This window comes from Zosterops lateralis (assembly GCF_965231275.1).
Source record: "Zosterops lateralis genome assembly, chromosome: 3".
Classification (NCBI taxonomy): domain Eukaryota; kingdom Metazoa; phylum Chordata; class Aves; order Passeriformes; family Zosteropidae; genus Zosterops; species Zosterops lateralis.
This window is the reverse complement of record NC_139764.1, coordinates 114248648-114257867: the sequence shown is the minus strand read 5'-3', so window position 1 is coordinate 114257867 and position 9220 is coordinate 114248648. Positions and strand designations below refer to the sequence as shown.

At 56.3% G+C, this 9220-nt stretch overlaps 1 long non-coding RNA gene across 1 annotated transcript; it reads right to left on the bottom strand.

Annotated features, from left to right (window-relative positions):
- Positions 1-437: 437 nt before the first annotated feature.
- Positions 438-7943, bottom strand: LOC310907362. Its single transcript, XR_014589611.1, has 3 exons — positions 7885-7943; positions 3516-3605; positions 438-497 (listed from the first exon to the last, which is right to left on the bottom strand). It is a non-coding gene; the product is annotated as an uncharacterized lncRNA (long non-coding RNA).
- Positions 7944-9220: the final 1277 nt, after the last annotated feature.

The window sequence follows — 9220 nt, the reverse complement described above, 5'->3', positions numbered from 1 at the left end:
AGCCACAGCACCAGTGAGGGGACAGTGCCACCAGAGCCACCTGCAGCTGGAGCCTCCTGATCCAGAGCATCCACTGATCCAGAACCATCCCCCTGCTCCAGAGTCATCCACCTGATCCAGGGCCATCCATCTGATCCAGGGCCATCCCTCTGATCCAGAACCATCCACCTGATCCAGAACCATCCATCTGATCCAGAACCATCCCCCTGATCCAGAACCATCCCCCTGATCCAGAACCTCCACCTGATCCAGAGTCATCCACCTGATCCAGAACCGTCCACCTGATCCAGAATAATCCATCTGATCCGGAACCATCTACCTGATCCAGAACCATCCCCCTGACCCAGAGGCCCTGGTGGGGCTCCAAAGGGAGCCCACAGTGACCCCACAGAGGAACGAGCCAGAAAATGCTGCAGAGCTCTGAGACAAGTCTGTCCCCTCACCTCGGTCCTTCCCATTCTGCAGCTTCTCTGTCTCTTCTGCGTCTTCTTCCTCTGCTTCAGGAAATAAAAAACAAACAAAAGGAGAAAAAGCTGACATGAGACAGGTGGGGGAGAGAAGAGAGGCAACCATGGAATTGTTTGGGTTGGAAAACCCCTCAGAGACCAGCGAGTCCAGTTGTTCCCCCAGGACTTCCAAGGCCACCAGTGACCCCTGTCCCCAGGTGCCACATCCACAGAGCTTCTGAACCCCTCCAGGGCTGGGGATCCATCACCTCCCTGGGCAGCCCTTGCCATGGAGAAACTCCTCATGAATTTCCCCTGTTTTGTGCTGAGAGCTGTGGGTTTGCCCTGTGGAAGGCAGGATAAGCCAGGTGGGTTTATGGCAGGGTGTTTACCCAGCAGAGTGGGAGCAGAAGGTCACATTCTTCTGCAGGTGGTGCCTTTATCTCCTTCCAACACTTCACTGAGAGCTGTGCAAACAGCTGATGCTTGTCCTGGGGGTGGTGTCGCTCCTGCACGAGGTGGGGGAGCAAAGACAGGGAGAAAGGCCCCAGGGAAAGGCACAGCTGGAGAACCAGAGGGGTTTGGGGTGGTCTGGTCAGAGGGGACCTCACAGACACCTCCTGTGTGGCTTTGGGAGCAGCACGGGGACACGTGGGGGTCACACAGCTCCAGGGGAGCCTTGGAGGGAGAGCTGAGGAGAGCAGGGACAAACCCAGACACTTTTGGAATAACCAGAACTGTGACCTGGAGCTCAGCACTGGGTCAGGAACAGCCAGTGTAGCCTCGGTTCCCTGCAGACCTTCCTGAAGCAAATCCTTTGGAGCTCAGAGTAAAAAAGGGATCAGTGTTTCCCCAGCAGCACTGGGAGCACGAGGATGTGTGGATGTGGCACCTGGGGACATGGGGCAGTGGTGGCCTTGGCAGCACTGGGGGAATGGTCTGTGGTCTTGGAGATCTTTCCCAACCTCAGAGATTCTGTGATTCTACAATTCTGTGACTCCACCACGGGATCATGGAGTACCCTGGGCTGGGAGGGACCCACAGGGTCACCCAGTCCCACCCCTGGCCCTGCCCAGACACTCAACAATCCCACCCTGCCCAGACCCCCAACAATCCCACCCTGCCCAGACCCTCAAAAATCCCACCCTGGGTATCCCTGAAGTGCTGTCCAAACACCCCTGGAGCTCTGGCAGCCTCGGGGCCGTGCCCATTCCCTGGGGAGCCTGGGCAGTGGGGAAGAACCTTTCCCTGAAATCCACCCAACCCTCTCTGACGGGTGGATGGGGCCATCAGAGCCAGCTGGGACAGCCCGGGAGGATGGGGTGCTTCCCTTCCCTTCCCTTCCCTTCCCTTCCCTTCCCTTCCCTTCCCTTCCCTTCCCTTCCCTTCCCTTCCCTTCCCTTCCCTTCCCTTCCCTTCCCTTCCCTTCCCTTCCCCTCCTTTTCCCAGGAATGTCTCCCCAGGCCGGGGCAGGGGCAGGGGCAGGACAGGGTGGTTCAGAATCCGGGCTCTGACCCAGAATCACCCCCTGCAGCCCTGCTGGAGCCCAGGCCCTCCCCAGCCCTCTCCCGTGGCTGCAGGAGGTGTCTGTGTGTCTGTTCCCACAGCTCCCCTTGGGACAGACGTGTGACACCCTGCTGGCTGCCATCAGCTGAGGATAACTCATGCCTTTCCTAATTTACACACACGGCACCATTCCAGGGGAGCCTTCCTTGCTCTCTGTGTCTCCTGCAGCAGGAGCCTGGCAGCAGCTCCATTTTCATCTCATTCTCACCCCCTGGTGATCCAGAGGGCTCTGCAGAGCCCTGACACAGATGGTGGCCAGGGATGGGGCCTGGGGGTGGCTGCAGCTGTGCCAGGGGATTTGGGGATGGGGATCAGGGAAAGGTTTGGACAGTGGCCTCAGGCCAGGCTGGGATTGCTGGGGTGTGCTGGGCAGGGACAGGAGCTGGGTGATCCCTGTGCCTCTGGCTCAGGTTATTCCACAGTTCCATGATTCTACAAGGCTCGGCTCTGCCCTGGAAAGCAGAAATGAGCGAGTGCAGACTCCGGGCAGAGGTTTGTTCTCCGTGTTTGAGCCTCGGGGGCAGAGCTGGGCTGATTTATGGGGAGCTGGCAGCCCTGCCATGGTGCTGTGTCACCACGGACAAGTTTATGAACTCCCAGCTGCCTCTGCTGCCAGGACCCGGGGCTGGGAGGGGGATTTACTGCTGGGCACTGAAACACCCACCCTGGTCATCCCTGGCATCATCTCGTGGGCCCTGTCACTGAGGGAGAGACATTCATGGGGGACTTTGTGCCACAGCTGTGGGTCCAGCAGGGAACAGGAACAGCCACAGGACACTTCCCTCCTTCCTCAGCAGCAAAGGCAGCCCAGAAACACAACCACAGGATCCTTCACCTCTCAAAAGGCCATCGAGTCCAACCTGTGGCTGGTCCCCTCTGTGTCCCCAGCCCTGAGCACTGAGCTGAGCCTTTCCCTGGACACCTCCAGGGGTGGGGACTGCACCTTCCAGTGCCTGACAACCCTTTCCATGCAGAAATCCTCCCTGGGAGCAAGCAGGCTGCTGGAGCACCGAATGGGCCCAGCCCTGGTGCTGCCAAGGGACAAGGGACACTTCCCTGGGTGATGCAGGAGCTGCTCCAGCCCCAGTGGGGTGAGCAGCTGCCCTGGCACAGGGAACAGGCACAGAGGGAGCAATTATCTGTTCTCCACGTCGTTGTTTAATGACAGGGGATGGAACTGGCCTCCTGTGGAGTTATTGGGAGGTGATTGCATCATCTGATGGAGGGTCAGGGCAGAGGGTCCCACCTACTGCCCAGGTACTGCAGGACTAAGCAGGAATCTGGGGACACTCACTCCAAAAACCTGCTCTGGCTCATGGCTGTGTCATTAACATCATCCCCCAGCACTGCCCAGGCCATAAAAAGGATTTTTCACTGAGAACATGGACACACAACCTCACACTACGCTTTAGTTTTAACAACAAAAAAACCCCAAATCTAAGGACAAATCTTCAACCTGTGGCTTCCAGTTCTCCTCGTCCCAGGGCCTGGCCGAGCTCTTACCTGAGTGAAGCTCCTTCACCAGCGAGGACACGGTGTTGGTGATGGAATCAGCTGCCACCAGCAGGTCATTGCGGAGGTTCCTCCTCGTACCTGGGGCGGGGCAGGCACAGAAATCAGAAATACTCAGAAATCAGAAATCAGAAATCAGAATTAATCAGAAATCAGAAATCAGGGAGGGCTGCAGCGCCCTCCTGTCCCCGTTCTCAGCCTCACTGTCCCCACCTGGGGTGGCACCTGGGCACTCCCAAAGTGGGGGAGATGGGGACACAGTGACAGTGACACAGTGACAGTGACACAGTGACAGCCCCCTGCCCGCTCCCCCCGAGGGCACAGCCCCTCTCCCTGGGGGCTGAGGCTGGAGTGGGATCAAGGCTGTTGGAATTCTCACCCCTCCCTCGGGGTGCCCCAAACCTGGGGCTCTGCTGGTCCCTGGTGACACCGACCTGCCTGGACACTCCCTGGTGAGCCACGGCTGGACAGCACCACCACTGACCACCACTGACCACCAGTGACCACCAGTGACCACCACTGATCACCAGTGACCACCACTGACCACCAGTGGCCCCACCACAGCCAGGAGAGCACAAGTGGCACAGGGATCATCCAGCAGGGCCGGGTGAAGGACTGTGACCTCCTGAAGGCCACGATCCTCTTGGATCATGGATGTGCCCCATCCCTGGAAGGGTTCAAGGCCAGCTTGGAGCAACCTGGGGTGGTGTCCCCACTGTGAAACAGCTGGATAATGTCACCAAGCCCACCCAGACATCTCCTGGCTGGGACACTCAATTATTTTATTAAGTGGGGAAAAAAAAAAAAAAAATCGATGTTTTATTCTGTTTCCTGTGTTCTCCACTGGCCTCGGCTTTGGCTGGTTTTGTGTGATTAATATGAAGCAGCACTAATTGTGCAGATTGCCTTTCCGGAAGGATCGTTCCAGGAAAGTGATTACAGAGTCTGGCCACCACGGGTTTTTCTTGCAGGAGTTTTTCTGGTGGTTGAATCAGCCCCACCGTGGGGGAACATTCCCCCTTTCTGTTGGCAGTGGTGGATCCCAGGATTTCTGAGGCTCTGTGCTCTTCTCTTCCAAGATGATCAACAGCAGAATTGATTTTCTAATTATCTGGTGGCCTCTGTATCCGAGTATTTCACCCAGAAACCATCAGGGTGTTCAATTCTCTCATAACAGGTCATCATCCAAGTGCCAGTCTTGGTGATCCTCTACTGAGGGGAAGATCAAGAGATCACCTAAGGAGGAAACTCTTCTAATCTCAAGGCTGTAAGACCAAGATCTCTGGGATTCAGTTCCTCAAAGCTTTCCTGCTCCAGGATTTCCCCCACTCGTGGGGCAGCTCGTGGAGGACTCTGCCCAGGGAGGAAAAACGAGCCCTTGGTGTCCCTGCCCTCCCTGAGCTCAGTCAGAGGTGGATCCATCACACTTTTAAGTGTCTGGTGCAGATGCAACAGTTAGCATGAATAATTGAAATGTTTTTGTGCAAGTGGAATCCGTGTCCTGAGGGGGTTGTGGGTTTGTTTTGGTCCCCACTGACACAGCACTGCCAGGACAAAGCCCTGAATGGTTTTCTGCAACACCTGGATCCCTGTAACACGTGCCTGAGATGCTGCCAGGTGTTAAAAACCTGGGAAAACCACGAGTTTTCACTCTGGGGGATCTCAGCAGGTCCTGGTGAAGGGGCAGTCATCAGCGAGAGGCAGCAAAGGAGCCCTTGGGTGGTTCCATCAGCTCGAGCAGGAGCTGGAGGAGACTGGAGGAAGAGGGGTTTGCCTTGCCACGGCTCCTGCAGCTGCCCAGGAAAAGGCAGATGGACACAGAACCACTGGGGATGCCCAGGGAAGGCTGGAAAATGCCTGGAAAATGAGGGAAGATCCAGCATCTTCATGCCCAGCCATCATCAAGTGCTCCAAGCAGCAGGAACACCGTTCCCTCTCTCGGTGCTCCTCATGGACAAAGGAGCCATGAAATGGATCCTGTGGATCCTCCCAGGGCCTGGCTGGGCTCAGGGACAGGACAAGGAAAGGGATCCTGCACAGGAGGAGGCAGAGGAAATCAGCTCTGGGCTGCACCACCAAAGTTGCCGTGGAGATGAAGAGGAGGCGACTGGACAGGCACAGACTCTGGGGTTTGGCATCCTGCCTCCCTGGGAATGCTCCTGGCTCTCTCCAGGGTGAGCCATGAGGAGCCTGCTGAGCCCTGCAGCTCCTCTGGGAGAAGGGGATGTCTTCTCCTCACGCCATGGCATGACATCCCCTCTTGTAATTCTCTGGGGAAATGGTCTCTCCCTCCTGACCCCCTGGAGTCCCTGACCACTCAGAGTGACCCTTCCTTCCTTCTCTGACCCCACTGCCTGTGGTCCAGCTGTCTCTCCTCTGAGCTGGGAGGTTATAAATTGTCTCCCCTTCCTTTGCTCTCTCTCTTTCCCCCCTGGAAATTTGAAGAATAAACACCTGGGACAAATGTCCTGGGGAAAGGGCCTCTTCTGAGATATCTCACCTCGTCCTTGGTATAATTCTCTCCAAATCCTCCTAATAACTGAGCTGGCCAAAGCCCCCAGGAGGAGGGCAGGAGAGGGAATATATCAATCCCCTTCTCCCAAAGGAGCTGCAGGGCTCAGAGGGGCCACCCCACAGCTGAGGCTGCCGAGGCCGAGGGCTCCTGGTCCTGCTGCAGCACCAAACACCAGCTCAGAGCACCCAGTGGCACCAGTGAAGGGCCCACAGGCACTCCTGCTCCTCTGCTGCCACTTCACAGCCTCTTCCCTCACCTCCCTCTGGCAGCAGCTCCTTTGGGCCAGGGCAGAGATCATTCCAGGAGGACAAATCCACTGATAAATACAGACTGTGACCTGGAATCTGTTTGGTTTGGAGGTGCAGTGTCAGCTCTGGGAGGTTTGATCCATGTCTGGTTTGCTTGGAGAAGGAATTTATCCACCTGCCAAAGGGATTTGATGCTCCTGTTCCCAATCTTCCCTCCCTGGAATGAGAAACCACCTCCAGCCCTGTGACTGCACCTGGGGTGACCTGTCAGCTTTTGAAGAAACAAACCACCTCAGCACCATCAGGTGAGGGCTCCTGTTCTCTGCCCAGGACTGGCCACGGCACGGAATTCCCTGTGGGATCTCCCAGGGAGCACCACGAGCTCCACAGGGATCATCACAGGAACAGAAAAGCTGGAAAAGGCCTCCAGGATCAAGTCCAACCTTTGTTGATTGCTGTCCATCCCTTGGTTCTGCCCACACAGGGCTGAGTCCTCACCTGTGCCACGGGGACAGGAGGATTTCCCGTCCTTTCTCTCACCGGCAGAGAGAAGAACATCAAGGACAGGTGGATGTGCAGCTTGGAAAGAGGTGATGTCCAGAAAGAACCTCCATGGCTGCCAGAGACTGGGAACACCAGGCCCTGTTTTACTCCCAGCTCCCACATTCCAGGATTCTCCTGGAGCACTAAAGATGAAAAGCTCTGGACCAAGAAGGGCCAATGAGGAGAAAAGGAGCGTTGAAACCCTTTGTGTTTTCTCTGGCAGTTCAAGCACCAGGACTGTAAACACGACAGGTTTGTGAGGTTTTAGTCTTAAATTATTTGTGGGTGTAACTTCACTTCAGGGAAGATCATCTTTACAGAAATTAACTTAATTAATTCAAAAGATTCAAAATATGTCCCCAAATTTGGTCTGGGGCACAGGGAAGGGGTTTGTAAAGATTGCCTGGACATGGTGAGTTACGTGTGTGACCTACATGGGATCAGGGAATGGTTTGGGTGGGAAGGACCTTAAAGACCATCCAGTTCCAAAATCTTTGGGGATTGTCTTGGGCTGCTCCAAACCCCATCCCAGCCTGGCCTGGGGCACTGCCAGGAGTCCAGGGGCAGCCACAGCTGCTCTGGGAATTCCATCCCAGCCCCTTCCCACCATCCCAGGGAACAATTCCTGCCCCAGATCCCACCCAGCCCTGCCCTGGGGCACTGGGAAGCCATTCCCTGTGTCCTGTCCCTCTGTCCCTTGTCCCCAGTCCCTCCCCAGCTCTCCTGGAGCCCCTTCAGGCCCTGCAAGTGGCTCCCAGATCTCCCCACAGCTCAGTTGTTTTCCCTTTAATCCCCTGGATCTGCATCCCCCAGGATTTGTCTGCTGGGAGTGAGAGCCCCAGCCTGGAGCCATCCCAGGCAGCAGCACCTTGGGATCCAGAGTGGATTGGGTGGGAAGGGACCCCAAAACTCATCCCATCTCCCCATCCCAGGTGCTCCCAGCCCCAGCCTGGCCCGGGGCACTGGGGGATCCAGGGCCAGCCCTGTGCCCCTCCCCGCCCCCCCAGGGAAGGATTCCTGCCCCAAACCCCCCTCCAGGCCCCAGGGGGGTCACCTTGTGTGAAGGCGTCCTGCAGGTCCCCCCCGAGTCCCGGCAGCGCGTCCTGGGCTCCGTGGGTGGGGGTGGAACCGGCCGAGGCCGAGCGGGCGGGGGCGGCCGGGGGGCGGCCCTGGGTGGGCGAGGGCTGGGCTGAGCCGGCGGCCTGCGGACAGACAGACAGACAGACAAGGCTAGGGCGGACAGACGGACACAGGGAGAGCTGGGACAGACAGCCCTGAGAACCCTGACAGACAGACAGACAGACAGGGCTGGGGGGGACACACGGACAGGACAGACGGACACAGAGAGCCTGGGATGGACAGACAAACACAGGGAGAGCCTGGGACAGACAGCCCTGAAAAACCTGACAGACAGACAGATAGATACATAGACAGACAGACACACAGACACGCAGACAGACACACAGACACACACACAGATACATAGACAGATAGACACAAAGACAGACAGACACACAGACACAGACAGACACACAGACACACAGACACACAGACATTCACACAGACACACACAGACACACACAGACACACACACAGACACAGACACAGACAGACACACAGATACACAGACAGACAGACACACACACAGACACACAGACACAGACACACACACAGATACACAGACAGACAGACACACACACACACAGACACACACACAGACACACAGACAGACAGACACACACACAGACACACACAGACACACAGACACAGACACAGACAGACACACACACACACAGACAGACATGCAGACAGACAGACAGACAGACAGACACACACACAGACACACAGACAGACAGACACACACACACACACAGACACACAGACAGACACACACACAGACACACACAGACACACACACAGACACACACAGACACACAGACACAGACACAGACACAGACAGACACACAGACACAGACAGACATGCAGACAGACAGACAGACAGACACACACACAGACACACACAGACACACAGACAGACACACACACACACACACAGACAGACACACACACAGACACACACACACACACAGACACACAGACACAGACACAGACACACACAGACACACACACACACAGACAGACATGCAGACAGACAGACAGACAGACAGACACACACACACAGACACACACACACACACAGACAGACACACACACACACACACACACAGACAGACACACACACAGACACACACACAGACAGACACACACACAGACACACACAGACACACAGACACAGACACACAGACAGACACACACACACACAGACAGACATGCAGACAGACAGACAGACAGACAGACACACACACACACAGACACACAGACAGACACAC